Source organism: Neopsephotus bourkii, unplaced genomic scaffold (genome assembly GCF_033783945.1).
Source record: "Neopsephotus bourkii isolate Nb327-2 ecotype Australia unplaced genomic scaffold, CSIRO-AGI_Nbou_v1 NB_379, whole genome shotgun sequence".
Taxonomy (NCBI): Eukaryota; Metazoa; Chordata; class Aves; order Psittaciformes; family Psittacidae; genus Neopsephotus; species Neopsephotus bourkii.
Window position 1 is genome coordinate 1,663,238 of NW_026900884.1, and position 15,669 is coordinate 1,678,906.

General features: G+C 34.7%; 1 long non-coding RNA gene across 3 annotated transcripts; it reads left to right on the forward strand.

Annotated features, from left to right (window-relative positions):
* Positions 1-8,964: 8,964 nt before the first annotated feature.
* LOC133209985 (uncharacterized) lies at positions 8,965-15,226 on the forward strand. 3 transcript variants are annotated; one of them, XR_009724819.1, is made up of 3 exons: positions 8,965-10,946; positions 13,122-13,197; positions 14,343-14,604. It is a non-coding gene; the product is annotated as an uncharacterized LOC133209985 (long non-coding RNA). The 3 variants fall into 3 exon arrangements; XR_009724820.1 differs by lacking the exon at positions 8,965-10,946 and adding an exon at positions 15,210-15,226 and having other exon boundaries at positions 12,360-13,197; positions 14,343-14,426; XR_009724818.1 differs by lacking the exon at positions 14,343-14,604 and having other exon boundaries at positions 13,122-14,306.
* The last annotated feature ends 443 nt before the right edge of the window (positions 15,227-15,669 follow it).

Consider the following 15,669-nt stretch of genomic DNA (forward strand, 5'->3'; position numbering starts at 1 on the left):
AACAAAAAGTAACAGCCTCTCCCAAAACGCAATTTAAAGATGAAAGATTGTGTTATAGTTCTGTGTAAAGTTGCTAGTCTTAACTAAATCAATTTGATGCGCACAGGAAAACAATTCTTCAGTACTTGATCATGCTTTCAGTGAGGATTATTAGCATAACCAAACAAATGTGCATACAGTAAGTATTCTGTGAGAGCAGTCATGTCCATTCTCTTTGTTGAAGTGCTGTGTGAACATTCCTGTGCAGTTTGTTTTGAGAGAATTATTTTGAGAGCTATTATTTGGTATTTTATCACTTGGCTTTTTGCAGTACTGTTTTGTGATGTAGCAGTTGGCTCACAAGCACTCTGAAGTGTTCAGTGTAGTGGAGTGGGCCATAGGGTCCCTTTTCTGCTTTTGGAGAAAAGTGTGATTTAAGGAAATGAACTTAACTGCTTCTGTGAAAAAGTTTGTGTGTAACTGCATGGCAGAAAACCCCCAAAACAGTTATTGCATTTGTATCTGCTAAGAATAATTTAGAAAATTAAATTGGTATTGCATCTAGTAATTATTTGGATAGCTATTGAGTTCTCTAAAGCATTTGTTTCTTAGAGATAACTATGATGATTTCCATGCTTTCCACAACACAACTGCAAAAGTTTGTTGTGAAAGCTAATGAATAGGAGTGCAAGAGGTGTTCTTATTTTTATTTTTGAATGTAGAACTTATTTACAGTCTGAGAGTAGTAAAACGCAGGTTTGTGAGTGAGTGTTGTGAAAGCTACTCATATTTTAGCCATTGACATAGCTATCAGTGCTTCACAGCTGTATTTTCAAGAGTTTAGGCGAGGATGGTGCAGTGCTGTCTTTCACTTCAAGAAGTGGACAAAAGGAAAAACATTCTATGTTATCAATAAGGAAAACATATATCCTGTGGTCCTAACATGTTTTAATCTGAGGGGAAAGCCAAAGACCAGTGTAACTTAAAATTGTTCAAAATCATACTGTGGAATTGTAAGGTGCTCTTGTTATGAGATGGCCATAAACTCTTGAAATTCATGCAACACTTCATGTTTGAAGAGTAGCTGAATTCTTGCACTTAATGATAAAGTATTCATTGTGAAACCTAATACTTGAAATGGTAACATACAATGTTTAGTGTCCTCTTAAGGCTTGCCAATTAGATCCTTCTAAGCAAGGTGCAATGTAGCAAATGCAGATCACTTCATTGCCTAATAAGTTACAAAGCAAACATCAGAGGAGAAAGTTTGAGAACCTACAGTAAGATTTAAGTAAACTAATTTTTACAGCCCTGGAGTAAGAAGGTTGATATATTTGGTCTGGTATGCTATTTTTAGCAAAGAAGACTCTTCTTGTTTCTGTCTCTTTCAAATATTTTGTGTAGGATACTTCCAGAGGTTGTCACATCAAGAACACATAGCAGGCAAACAGGTAATTAGCAATTATTCCGCCACTGCAAACAAAGAAAAGCAGACAGTAATCAGAACTCCTCAGCTCCACAGTTTTAAGTGGAATGTCAATGCACTGATTGATGTCAGGGACTTCAGAGCTGTTACCTTGTGTGTTATAGCAAATTGGTATCAACTTCATTTTCTTCTACTGATGATGTATTATATAGACAGCAAACATATAACACATCTCTATAACACTAATTAGCCAGAAAGGATATGGGGGGGGAGGGGAGGGGCAGAAGGACAGTTATAAAAAAGTGCTTTGTTAGTGTTACCTTTTAATATAGTATAACTGAATGTTGCTGTATTGAAAGGCAAAAATACTTCATTCTCATGATGCTGTGATTCTTGTATGTAGTTTTGGAATGCCTTATTTTGTGTCAGTATGAATGGCAGGAGTTACATAAACAGTACAAATAACCAGTGATGCACTCTAATAGTTATGCAGTTGTAAAACATCTGGAGGGTAAAAAAAAAAATACCTGGTAGTAGTCTTATAAAGTTGGCTTTAAATATTATTTATTAAAACAGTAATATTGCTCAACTCTCAACAGAGTGCATTTATTAATGTTAACATGAGCATCCTCTAAGGAACTGAAGTTAAATATATTTTGTAAAAAATGTGCTTTGGACCATTTGAAAGTTACTTTTTCTTCAAAATTAATGTCATTGGAGTCTTGTTTGAACAAGCTTCATTTAAACGTTAATACGAAATTTTCTGTTTCTTTTGAATTCGAGTCATAGTTTGGTTAGAATAATATATTCTGTGTTTGTAAATCTGTAAAATTGCATTATTTTAGACAAGAATAGTTTTAGTCTAAACTTTGAAGAGCTGATTACTGTCTGATTTTGGAGAAATGGTTGCTAAATTCTGTTGTGTTTAATTATTTTTAAGTTTTTTTCATAAATGCCTGCAGTGGGGGATGAGGAAAACATCATTTTTTCAGTATCAGTCCTTTTATATCTCAGGTTGCTCAACTGAATTGATTTACATTAATATTAAAAGTTATCACAGGAACAAGCTTATGCTTTTTGTAGGTATGATGTACACTCCCTGCATAGTGCAGCGTTGTTATTAAAAAGTATCTTGTGTGAGTGTACATGGCTTGAAGAATATGCATTCCTTTTGGCTTGTTTTAACAGTTAGAGCTGTTCTTTCATCAGTTTTGTTCCATTACCTGTAGATACAGATAGTTTTGAGATTTTATACTTTATTTGATTCAAAAAAGAAGTAAAAGGTGCTTGTCTATGCAGTAAGTCTTTGTTAAGTCAAAAGGGATTCTCTAGGTTCAAGTCAAGTTCTAATTAGCACTTAACCCTATTTAGACAGTTTTCTGGTAGTAGCATTGAATGTACTTTGAAATTATAGTGCATTCACAAAGCTTGAGCTTTTCTTTGCTGTCACTTGAGTGTACTGTCCAATAGCAGCATGGGTTAAATAGAATGTGTCCTTCACAGCTAATGCCAAATTCTTTTCCAACTAGATGTTTCAAAATAGACCATCTCCTTAAATCAGCAAGTAATGCTGTTTTAAAAAACCAGCTCATCATCCTCCTCACTTAAGCCAATTTATTTTTGGTTTTGTTGTCCTTGAAACTTCATTGGGTGGTGCTGATTTGTTTGCTTAATTATTCCCATGTGCTCCTGCACAGTACTCTGAGTTGTCATAAGTGGATGACAGCCAGAATGGTTGTCAGTACTAGAAGCATGTTCTGAAAATTTAGATCATGATTTACAGTGAAACAGCTGTTGTAATGTTGGTTCTCTTTATTTATTAATATTTTTGACATCTACTTGATACTGTATTATTTAACGTGGATCATGAAAAAAGTACATTAAGTATTTTAAGCAAATACTTTGAGTTTGTTCTTTGCTCTGTTTCTTCACTCCTGTCCTACAGTAACTGCTTTTGTACAGCAGTTTTGAGATGCCTAATTTGTGAAACTTACAAATATGCTTTCCATATATGGCTTCTGATGCTTTTCATATTGGATTATTCCTCTTGGCTTTCAGTATAAACTGATAATTCATACTTGTTCCTTTTTTTTCCCTTTTATTTTTTTTTTTTTTAGTATAACTTCACTTTTTTGATCTCCTGTGTGATTACTAAACATCAGATGGGCATTTACGTTCAAATAATTCTTTGAAGTTGTGGAGACTATTCTTTTTTACTCAAAGAAGAGTCTTTGAGATGTAAATGAAAATTGAAAAAGTACAAAATTCTGTTAATAGCATTGCAGGTAGAAGTCTGTAATAGCTCTTGTTTCAGTTTTGGAGGTAAGTAGTGTGGATTTGTATTAGTCTAGCTGACGAGAGCAGATTCCCTTTTGAAAAGGGAAAACTTGCATCCAGTGATTTGGCTTGAATTTTTTCAAAGAAATATTTGTGCATTTTGGGGGGATGTTTGAATGCAGTTTCATGTGTTAGATTGAAGAAAAATCAAGTACAGCTGTGCTGTAAACCAAGTATCTTGAAAAGGTAACTGACATCCAGGCAACAGTTAAAACAGCCCTCTGAGCAATAACTGTGTTTCCACTTTTAATGGTACAGTGTGATGCTACCTAATACTGCTGATAAATGTGATGTTAAATACTGGTTTGAATTTGATAGGTTCGTTACACCATTTTGATGATTATCAATCTCTCTTCCAGTATTATGAACCAAGAAAAGCGCTAGTCTCAATTTGGAAACGCCTTTCCCCACCCCTCCACTCCTCTGAAACACAAATTTAAGCTGTAACCACCAGAGGGAGCAAATTGCACGATAGGGACTTTTCACTACAAACTTCTTTGGTTGTCAAGAATCGTAGGCTAGGAGCTAGCCCATGACCTGTTCACACTCTTAATTTTTGCGTCAGAAAATAATCCATTTGGAAGGTAACAATGTTAAATTTCAAATATCAGGAACATCGGGCATTTTAGTTTATATATATATAATTACAAATATTAAGTTTTATGTTATTATGTTCACATTCATTTATAAAAATGTGTCAGCAGTTGGTCAAACATTAAACATGTAGGAAAAAATTAAATGGGCTTTACATTTTATTTAAAATATTGACAGCTTTTCCTGGTTTGTCTTTCATAGGTTACTGAAGACATTGAGTATATTGGTAGGCAACAAATAGAACTTGTAAATCAGAACCTACAGGAAGGTAGTACAATAAAAATGCTTATTTACATATTTCCTGCTATTGTGCAGCGAAACTTTACCAGTCAGCTAAAAGTCTGTTAAATTTTATTTTTACATGCTTACATTGAATAGTCCCATTGAACTTGGTGGCTATTCCCATGGTTTAAGGTAGAGGTTTCTGAATTTAGTTCCTCATATTCACTCATCAGCAGTCTTCCTAGCTCTAGATGGTGTATGAGTCCTTACTGCTGAGTAGACTATGAGCATTGAGCAATAAGTTAAAACTATCTCAAAGACAGAAAACTCTTCAAAAATGAAAGAGGAGGATAGCAAAATAAAATTAAAGCTATGCTCTTATATAAAGAATTACAGTTGAATGTAATGCTGACCTGGTATGGAGATGGCTTAAAGAGGAAAGAACTTGATGAATGTCTAGAAAGTCATTCATTGAATGCAGAAGATGAACAGTGCTCAGCTGTTCCCTTTCTCTTCAAACAGAAAGGCTAGACAGGCATCATCAGATGAACTGTCAAGGCCAAGTTAGTACCAAACAAAAGGAGAAAGTCCTTCCCAGAATAGAAGACCATATTCCAGAACACTGTTAGGGTTAAAAAATTTGTACAGGTTCAAAAGGGGACTGGATAAATTAATAGATATTTGTTATGAACTATTGCAGATAAAGATAGTAACTTATAACAGGTATGCAAAACACGGACTACCTAATGCTGAAAGAATACTTCAAGTATATACTTGCTCTGGAGATGTATGGAGATTGAATACTGCCTAGACAGACCTGTAGTCTTACCCATTATGGTTTTAATGATTTGCAGCTACTCTACCTGTTAATGCTGTGTCATAAGACAACAAATGGCACTGCTGTTAACTGGAAAATCTGATCTCACATACATGATGTGGATTTAGAGTAGCATTTCTGTACATCACTGTATACTTAATGACACCACTCTGACTGTAACATCTGGAAGAACAAGTTTCCCTTATGATCTGTAAATATTTATTTTACTGAGATCAATAAGGAAACTTGTATATGTATATAGGTGGACTGTTAAATACACAATGAAAAAGAATGTCTATGAATGGTTACTCAGTTGAATTATGTCAGTAGTTGAAGTAAGTTTGTGGAACTTACTAAGACAACTAGATGTCCTGGACCTGCTGTAGCTTCATGTAGCTTCATTGTGACCTCATTTCGGTTTCTCCAAGAGCATGTTCACACACAACCTCTGTTTTCACAATTCCTCTACTTTTAGAGCAAGTCAAGGATTACAGTGCCCCCTATAGCAACTGCGTGCTTTTAACCAGTTCAAGTTATATACAGATACTTGCCAAGTGTCCACCCTGAAAGTTGAGACCAGTAATAAACAGTAGTTCAGAAAAGCTTTTAAAAAATTTTGTGACTTCTTTACTTCTAGGCTTCTACTTGTAAATTCAGTCTTCAGCAATTTCTAGCTGACTTTCTTTCCCACTCATCAGAGACTCTTCATCCATCCTGCAGCTATTTGGTTTTGTTTCCTGACTAAGCCTCTTCCTCTCACTTCCTCTCTAGCTCCTGTGGATTCTAAACCACATGCTCGAGTACAGAATAACTGGTAATGAACTCCCCAGTTTAGGATTTATGCCTTATTTTTTTCTGTATTGGTCAACAGGACTATTACAGTTTACTTTCTTGTCCGTTTTTCTGTATCTTTACTTTCTCTGGAATTAAATTGTGGTAGTATACAAACTAATTATCTAATGTAAGTGCTCTTGGGTAGTCCAAGATCCTTCAGAGTGGCACTTATTCTTGAGTTGGTGTGTACTTTATTGTTATCACATACTACAGGCTGGAGAATAGTTATAAATCATATGGATTAACAAATAATTTAGCAAAATGCTGGTTTAGGTACTCTTTAAAGTCAGTGTACAGTATCATGTTGTAGTTTAATAAGAAGAAAGTAAATCCCTGTGTAAGTTAGCTTTAGCTATAACTTCTATTATAGAAGGGATTAATTTGTCCAAATTATGAATTAATAGCAAAAGGAGTGTTTGGATCCATTCCAGAAACATCCTAAAGTGTGTGGCTTATGTGATTCTGATTCTGTGATTAGACAAATTTGTGGGCAAAACGAAATATGATGGCAAAACATTCCTGTACTTTCTTGTAATTGTTAGTTTGTTCTGCCCTGTGAACAGAGGAGAAGAAACAAAGTTCAGAAACTGCGTTTTATAAAAAACCCAAACAAACAAACAAAACCATAAACCTGAAGTGGAAAGCAAGTCGCCATCAGTGTCTTCTTTACAGTTAGTTTGTGAAGTGATATTTGATACTCGTCAGATATTCAGTATTTGGGTACCAGATTGATCTGAATCTAAAGATATAATTATCTAAGCTACTTTCATTATTGGTATCTTGGCTATGCATGGTTCTTTTATAACTCTTCAAGGTTCACAGAAGTGCTTTTTTTTGTAGGGAGGCTGACATCAATCCTGAAGCATTGAAAACAGAAGAGATTTTATCAATAACTGAATGACAGGAGTGTGATTAGTTCCACTGATGCAAAGCTTACTTGAAAAAAACCCTAAATTACAAACCTGGTTGATAAAGTTCATTAAATGTTTTTAAGGCTACTAATGTGTTTATTAAGAGATCATAGTTTGGTAAAAATTGTCATGTACAATATCAGTAACCATAAATCATATATTAAATTTACTAAGATTTAGATAAAAATTAGTCCTTAAAATAACTGTCACTAAATGGATAGATTGTTATCACACAGAAACACTCTTAGTGAAATTAATAATAAGCCTCAATATTTTAAAGTAATTTGAAATTTCAGTATTTTTTTTTTTCCCTCAGTTATCTGAAAGTAAGCTAAAACCATTAGTGAGAATAATCTGCTGGGCAATGGCACTCATACATAATGGTGCAGATATTTTCATAATTTAGTTATGAAAATGTGCATTTGCAGCCATTAAAAACTCGTGCTTAAAAAAGGAGGTGTATATATCTGCAAAATATAACTGTGTTCTACCCAGTGACTTTGAAAAGAGTTTAGAGGTCAAATAACTAATGCTAATGCTGTATGGGTACACCTTTCTGCTCTTTTGCACTGAAACAGTTCAGTGGCTACACTTCTGTAAATGTCCAATGGAATCATGTTCAGTGATCCACATCACTTCAGTTTTGGATTGTTTTGTAGCCTGGAAAGACTTGATGGATTAATTTCTAAGGTGTGTGGAGCCTTCTTTGAATTACCTCTTACAAACTTATGGGCCAAACAGAAAAACAGCACCCCACTTCTCCTGCTGCCCATTTCCCCTTTTCTCTCCCATTATGAGAGAGACACACCATTTGCGAACCTGTCTGGAATAATGTGTACGATTCTAGTTGCCTATGTTCAAGAAAGGTTAGCACAGAAGAGAACTGGTGCACCAGAATGCATGGAATTGCTGGTAGTGAGAACAGACATCTCTTCTGAGCAGAAACTAAGACCAGGGAGCAGTTGTGGTCAAGAGGGATTTACTGAGGAGGTTGAAGGTGGCTGCAACTTCCCCTTCCCACCTTTAGCATTGCTTGTGAAGCACATGCTCCTAGACATGTGATGGAGGAACAGCTATGCAGCTCTTCCATAGTTGCTTTATTTAAGTGAAGCAGGAAGAGAAACCCAGACAAGGAAAGACTGATTTAGATTAAAAGGCAGCATTGGTGCAAGAACAAATGTCCGTGAATATGTTCCAAGTTCACACACGTGACTTGTTGGCTTTAAACCTTGTCAGAGCAAGGTTTTAGAGCAATTTGATGAAAGGGTTTGTACAACATACTTGCTTATGATAATTGGACTTAATGGCCTGGGGATCTCCTGAAGCGCACAGTTTTGATGAAAGCTTGCATCTATGAGATGTTTCAAAATTTTTATAACTGATTACAATCAAAGTTTATTCCCTTGCCTCTTAGAATTCTGTAGAAGTCTGTTTGTTAAGGCTCTGCTTTTTCCTCTAGGGATTCTTACGGAGACTGTAAGGATTGTGGAAATTGCTAATTTATTTTTCATAAAGTTTTTAAGAAAACTATTGGAAGTGAAAGGAATATGCTCTGTAGTAGAAGTGTCCAAGTCCGTGACTGTACCGTTTCTGTAGTAACTTTTGTTACAGCTATAATAGGCAATAGCTTAAAAGAAGCATATGAAGTCTGGGTTGGGTTCTCAATGCCACTCTCCCTTATCCTGAAAGAAGACACAGAGGGAGATGCCTTTCCTCCCTTCCTCGCCCCCCCCCTTTCCCCCCCCCGAAGAAGTTGAAGAAGTTCCCTAAACTCTGACAGGCTCCCAATGCTGAGCTCTACCTGTTCTTAAGTATTTGTTGATTATGTGGGTTTTAGAGGTTTTAGGAAATCAAGTTTTTCCCCCTCTATTAACTGGAAATTCAAGAAAGCATCCTCCTTCAAGAAAATACTTAAGCACATACTTATTCACCATTCATATGTTAAAATGCAGGTGAATCACTATGCCTGTGAGGTAGTCAACTGTAGATTTTGCTTGAAAGCCATGTAGTTACTATGTTCAATTAAAATTAAGTTGAAGTTTTGCTTCTTTTGGAGGGGAAAGAGAGCAACCTTTCACATGTATTTTTATAAAATACATACACAATTTTATTGAATGGCTTTTTGTCTTCTGTCAGCTAATTTTAACCTAGATGTACTTTTCTTTCGAGATTAAAAAGAGAAACTACATCCTTTGATGTCAGGCAAACTCATGCATGCTTTATCAGGGGCAGCTGAAGGAAGTGCTTTCCTGTAGCACCTGCTTCTCAGCTGATGAATTCTGCTTGATGCAGGTGGTAACGAATTGTGTATTTTTAAGGTTTGTCAGGATTCTCATCTGTTAGGATTTTAAGTTCAGAACTGTGGGAAATGGTTCTGTGATGGTTTAGGGTTTCTTAGTGCATCTTAATTGATGGGTTTTTTAATAGCTATAATGTTAAATCAGATAACTTGATTAATCTGTCAGAATTGGAAATGTGTTCTAAAAAGGGTATAGGTTATTAAAAATGTCTGATGCAATAAACATTTACTCCTTTAAATGTTCTGCAATTAATGCTAGATGGTTTTGTTTTAATGTGCCAGGAAATATAAATACAGAAATAGCTACTGGAATTTGATGGCTCACTAACACACAAACTTACTGAATGGGTTAAAGCAGTTGAGCTTGATCCCAAATATTCTGAGTATCTGTGTATGATGGTATTCATGTATGATGGAATTGATTATGTTAATGTTTAGCAGATTCTGAGAGCACATTTTGACATGTTTCCTAAAGAAAATATGTATTGTCTGCACTGTGTTAGGAAACTGGGTACTTGTAGATACCATTAATATTTTTCATGCAACTTCTTTTGGCTACATGATTACAAATAATGAAGACTGAGTTCAGGCTAATTATGTTTTTTTAAAGTTTAATAGATAAAAGGAAATAATGGGAACAAAATTAAGTAGTTATAACTATTTAAAAGCCCAGTGTAAAACTGTTGCCTGAGATTAGGTTTTGTACCAGAATAGTAAAACCAAATAGAGAAACTTGTATCTTTTGCTGCAGTTATGTGAAGATCACTTCTGTAACTGGAATAAAGGCCTTGTCTTTTCCAAGATGCACAGAAATCTTGTCCATACTCAGTAACTCTGGGATGTTCTGGACACATTAGGGTTATTGCATGTGCATAGATTAAGGCTAGAGAATTCAGGCTGTAATTCTGATGTGTGGGTTGTGTGTTGAATTTCTGCTGCATATCCTGTATGGCTCATCTGCTTGTGCTCCATACATCTGGCCCATCTAGTAACTTTAACAGGGATAGTAGGTATCTGATAATCCAGTAAAAAGAGAAAAATTAAGTGAAATTATTCTGCAAAAAAAACCCTTTAATTCACTGTACTAGAAAATGGCAGTTGGTAATTTCTTAGGTTATTTTATTTATGCAGAAAAAAATATTTATGGATGTTTTAAAGTACAACAGAGGAAGTAGGATGAGCAATAACATCATTATTTTACTTTCAAAAATTCACTCCAGTAAAAAAATATGGATTTGTTTACAACCAAAGGGTATTGCGATTTTGGCCTGGTAAGTAATTTCTTATCAAATAAGCCACAAACTAGGTTAATCTATTGATGCTAGTCAGAAAGATTTATTGTCAGAGCCTTGAGGAAATTTATGCAGAGACCATAAAGGTTAAGGAAAAAAAAAAGTTTTTTTTAAATCAGCCCTGCTCTTGCATTCTCTCTCATCATGCAGGATCCAAGGAACCAACCATTCCAAAATACTTCTGTCTTGAACAGCTGCAAGAAGAATTTAACTGTTACTGAAGAAGTTATTAGCAGTATAAATGCTTACAGCTGTTGTAGTTTACAACTTTAAGTAGTTTAACTTCTCTTATTTTGAAGTAGCTCTGTTTATAGAGGGATACCACATTAAATGTTTCAGGAATTTAGTGTTTAGTCTTTGTTTTAACTTATATGTGACAAATTATATTGTCTTTGATCTCTGACTTTTTTTATATTTTCTGAATTCAATTTTTCTGTTCTTTTATAGCAAGAAATTTAGTTCACTATCAACTTAGGTTCTACCTTCTTTATTTCCCACTTCGAAGAGATTTGGATTAACTGAAATTAGAAGCACCTTACATATATTAGTTAACAGTACAAATTATGTGATCCAAATCCAATGAGAAATTTATTATAACTTGCAAAATTTTACTAACAGGTATTAAGGCTAGATACTATAATACTTTAAAGAAAATAAAGTTTCCCCCTTAGGGGTCTTTAAAGCGAAGCTCTGGGGAAAAAGTTTACAATGTAATAGAAAAGTAGCATTTTTATTAGATACTGCATCTACCATGCTGATTTTTGTAGAGTAGAAGACTTCTCACACATTCCTTAGGGACAGGACTGTGTATCCCATGAGACATTGTGAGCCCTTGTGCTGAGCTGCCACAGTTTATCACCAGAGATGATGCAAGGGTTAGCAAAGGCAGTGGCACTAAAGAAGTATGGACATTGTTCCATTTAAACTGTTTCTGGTTTGGGGAAAAAACTGTGTTCTCTTTAAATGTTGAACTTTTCAGTTGCAATTAGAAATTTATGAAGAAACCTGACATTTCTCTGAAAATATTTTGCTGTTGAAATTCTGTCTTTACTTTAACAAACCAACTGATAGGAGCTTCTGGCTTTTCCTTCATTAAAAAATTTTATAGCTCCTCTTTCAGTTAGTCATTTAAAGAATTTGATATCATAGTGAAATGTTCCACCCCTAGAAGAGTTGCCCTAATAATTAGTTATTCAGAATGTTTTATTTCTGACATGTGCATCCAGTTTAAATTTATCAAGATTCAACTTCCTGGAATTGTTTCTTGGTATGCCCGTATCTCCTTCTTTAGGAATACATACTAAATATGTTCCTGTTATGCAGACAGTGATAGGCTATCAGTAACACTGTCTGTATTTATAATGTTAAATTGACTTCAGCCGGTCTAGAATGCAAATTTTCTTGTCAATTTTTATTGCAGCTCTTCTGAAGCTTTCTATTTAAATTAATACTTTTTTTATAATAATTTTTTTCATAGCACTCTTTATGCCAAGATTAGCAATGAAATTATTGATTCTTAAGCGCTTTCATGTAGAGGATGAGTTTATTCTGTGAGTTATTAGCTTTTGAGGTCTATTTTGTAGAGATTTTCTGTAGTTCCCTGCCAGTTTTTGTGTTTTTATTTATTATTGCCTTTGAGCCAGAAAAAAATTGTGTAGGTTCCCAAATCATACAACGAACTCAAACAGAAATGAGGTCTGTGATAACAAGTGGTATAAATAACTGACAAATATTGATAATGAGGTATAAACAACTGACATAAATTATATTGATGTTACAAGGTATCTGTTTCTCAATTCTCAAAACCTTTGTAGCATGGTGACCTTTTGAAAAATCATTTCCTGAGTAACTGTTTCCAGTTATTATCATTATAGGCATTAAGAAATTATTTTAGACCATTCATGTAAGCATATGTACCCACACAGGTGCTGCACTATCAGTGACAGATGTGCACAGGGCTTTTCACTGGATGCTTACTTGAGTAGGTGTAGATTTAAAATATTGTAATAATTCCAAAGAAATGTATGATTGCATGGGCAGATGCCAGAAGCAGCAGCTAGCTGATCACTTACTCATTTGTTGAATATTTTATGAGTAAACTGCCAGGTAAAAGAGGTAGCTGAAATGTATCAGTAGGTGGCAGAAAAACATTAGTGTTCTAATGAAGAAAAATGTTGCTTTACCCGTGTAACCAGAACCTAACATCTCTGCCTTTATATTTTAGTTTTTGATCTTCTTTCTCTTCTTTGAGCTGTAGATCCCCTGTCCAGACTTGCATCTTGATGTTTTCTGTCTTCACAACAACCTTTTCCTATATTGCAATATTACTGTTCTCCAGTTAGTTCAAAATCTGCCATCAGAGGGAACTTTTCAAGTGCTTTGATGCAAAGTAGACAGCTTCCCTTTCCAGGTGCTCAGGGAAGATTTAGAGCTGGTGAAATGAGAAAGTGTTGACACCACATGTGAGAACCCTTCATGAGATACTGGTGTTGCTCTCGGATACTGTGACTATAATTTGGAGGAGTTATTTTGCTGGTTTGTATGTTGGTTTTGTTTGTTTTGGTGGTGTTATTTATTTACTAGATGTCATTTTTGTATCAGTTTAAAAAGATGAACTCTGAGTTTAGGACTCTCAAGTCTGATCTGCAAAGCACCATCTTGCATCTAACAGTGTTTATTAGTTCAAAGTGCAGTGCTGTATGAAGATGATGCATCTAACTTCCAAGGGCTTTGGAAATGATTCAACTGCATCAACACTGTGCTGCATCTTGAGCTGAGAAAACTGGCTAGATCCAAACTAGCATATGAGGAAGCAGCTTTGGTATCTATACCTGCAGCACTGTTAGTTGTTACTTTTTCTATCTGCCAAAAAATATTTTTAATTTTGTGTTTTCAATTCTATCATCTTTGCATTTTGATAGGACATGTTTTAAGTGTTGCAATGGCTACTCATATGAGAAAGAATTGTGTTGGCTAAGTTGCAATTCTGTTCTCAGCTCCTCTGGAGAAATTGAAAGTAATACAAAATAAATAGAAAGTGATCCTATAGTGTTCGCAGAAGTCTGTAGGAGGTTTGGTTTTTATAAAAGCAGGGTGATGAGATTTTAAAATTTCAGAGTAATGATATTCTACAGTGTCCAGTAGTACATATTATAACAACTGCAGTGGGTATTTACTGTTTGTGAGTACTCTGTATGTCTTTTTATGCCTTAGAGCTTATGTGAAAACAGACCTCTGCTTTGTTACTGTGATTCCAAAATAGCCTTTTCCCAAAACTTTTTAAGGAAACACTTCTTTTGTCCATTTTGTGACTACAATGAAAGGTGGGTCATGTTTCCCTCACGCTGAGAAGAGCATGAAGGCCTGAAGGAGGAACTGAAGTGAAGCTTGTCTGAGCAACACAAAGAGTTCAGCAAATACAAGGTTCAGTCACAGTACTTGAACTATTCAAGCTCCAGGCTTCTTCATTCAGCCATAGCTGATGTTTATCATGAGAACGTACACTGTAGGAAGTTTGGGAGAAAAGAGTGAATTAAGGGGTATTTGGAATGTAGCTCTGTTTGCAATAAAATACTTCATTGGCTTGTTTACAGATTCCTTTTATTTAAATTACCTTTGTTAATTTGAATAGGATCATGGAAAGTGAATTGCAGAATACTGGAGGTCTTGGCATCATAGAACAGAATCGAGACCCTTAAGGACATTAAGTCCAACTGTAAAGCTAACACTACCAAGTTAATTAATTTTACAAGTTCCTTAGATTTTAATGTTTAAAGGCACATTCGAAGATTTCTGTTCCATTTCTCTGAAACTAGAAGACTAGCAAGAGACTGTTTCCCAAGATGATTTGTCACAGGATGTGTCCTCCCTGGGCAGAGTCTGCTCCTGTTCTTTTCTTGGTGTCCTTTTTCAGAATTTAGTGAGTAGAACCCTTTGAGGAAGGCGTAAACAATTTCATTTTATATTATATACTTTGAATCAAATGGAATTAGTACCTTAAATACCATCTCTTACACTACGATAAAGTGATTTTACGTAATACTGACCTATGCACAAAAATATAGTTGTAGAGCATTTCATGTGACTATACCACAAATTTTACTTGGACCCAGCTTCAATAAGGCACTTATTTCTATAGAAGTGTGTGATGGACTTAATTTTAAAGATAATACATTTTTAACTGTTGTTGCAACAATCAAACTTCAACTATCATCCACTGAAAATAGTTTGAAATAAAATTTAAATAATAGAAATTGAATATCAGGTTTTAAGAATTGCAAAATAGGATGGATTAGAGCCTTGGAGCACACAAAGCTATTTACCTATATGATTTTCTTCTGTAATTGGGCTTTGAAGTTATATATCAAAGTAATTGGCATGTTCTAGTTTATAGGACACTAAAAAGAAAGAGATCTTCAAAGAGCATGTATTTTGAAAAGAAATGTAAAGCACAATTTCCAAACAGAAGAAAGAATAATTTGTGGTTTCAACAATGAAGAAAGAAGAGTTTTAGTAATGAAATACATTAAAGGTGCTGAATCCACCACAAGAGCTAGTGGATGTTTATTCTAACGTAAGTAAGTATGAGTTTATTTTTTAGCATCCAATTAAGAAAAAACCCAGAACTTGTGAAATTAGTCTTGACTCATGATTTAACACTGTAATTGATAACTTGCTGGTGCTGGCTGTAGACGGTAATCCAGTAGAGTGTAATTTTTATCATAATTCCTGTAGATGGTTTTTAAATAAGGTGGATTGCACTTCATTCACTACTATTTATTACATGCATGCTTTATTTACATATATTTTATTTATTGTAGTTCTTGTTTTCTTGACTTGTATCTTTAATACCTTATGGATCAAAAACACTGGATGAAAATTAGGTTGATATTTAGAGCACATAAGAAGTAAAAATTGCATAATAAATAATAAATGTAAATGAGGTGGGAGATTACTGA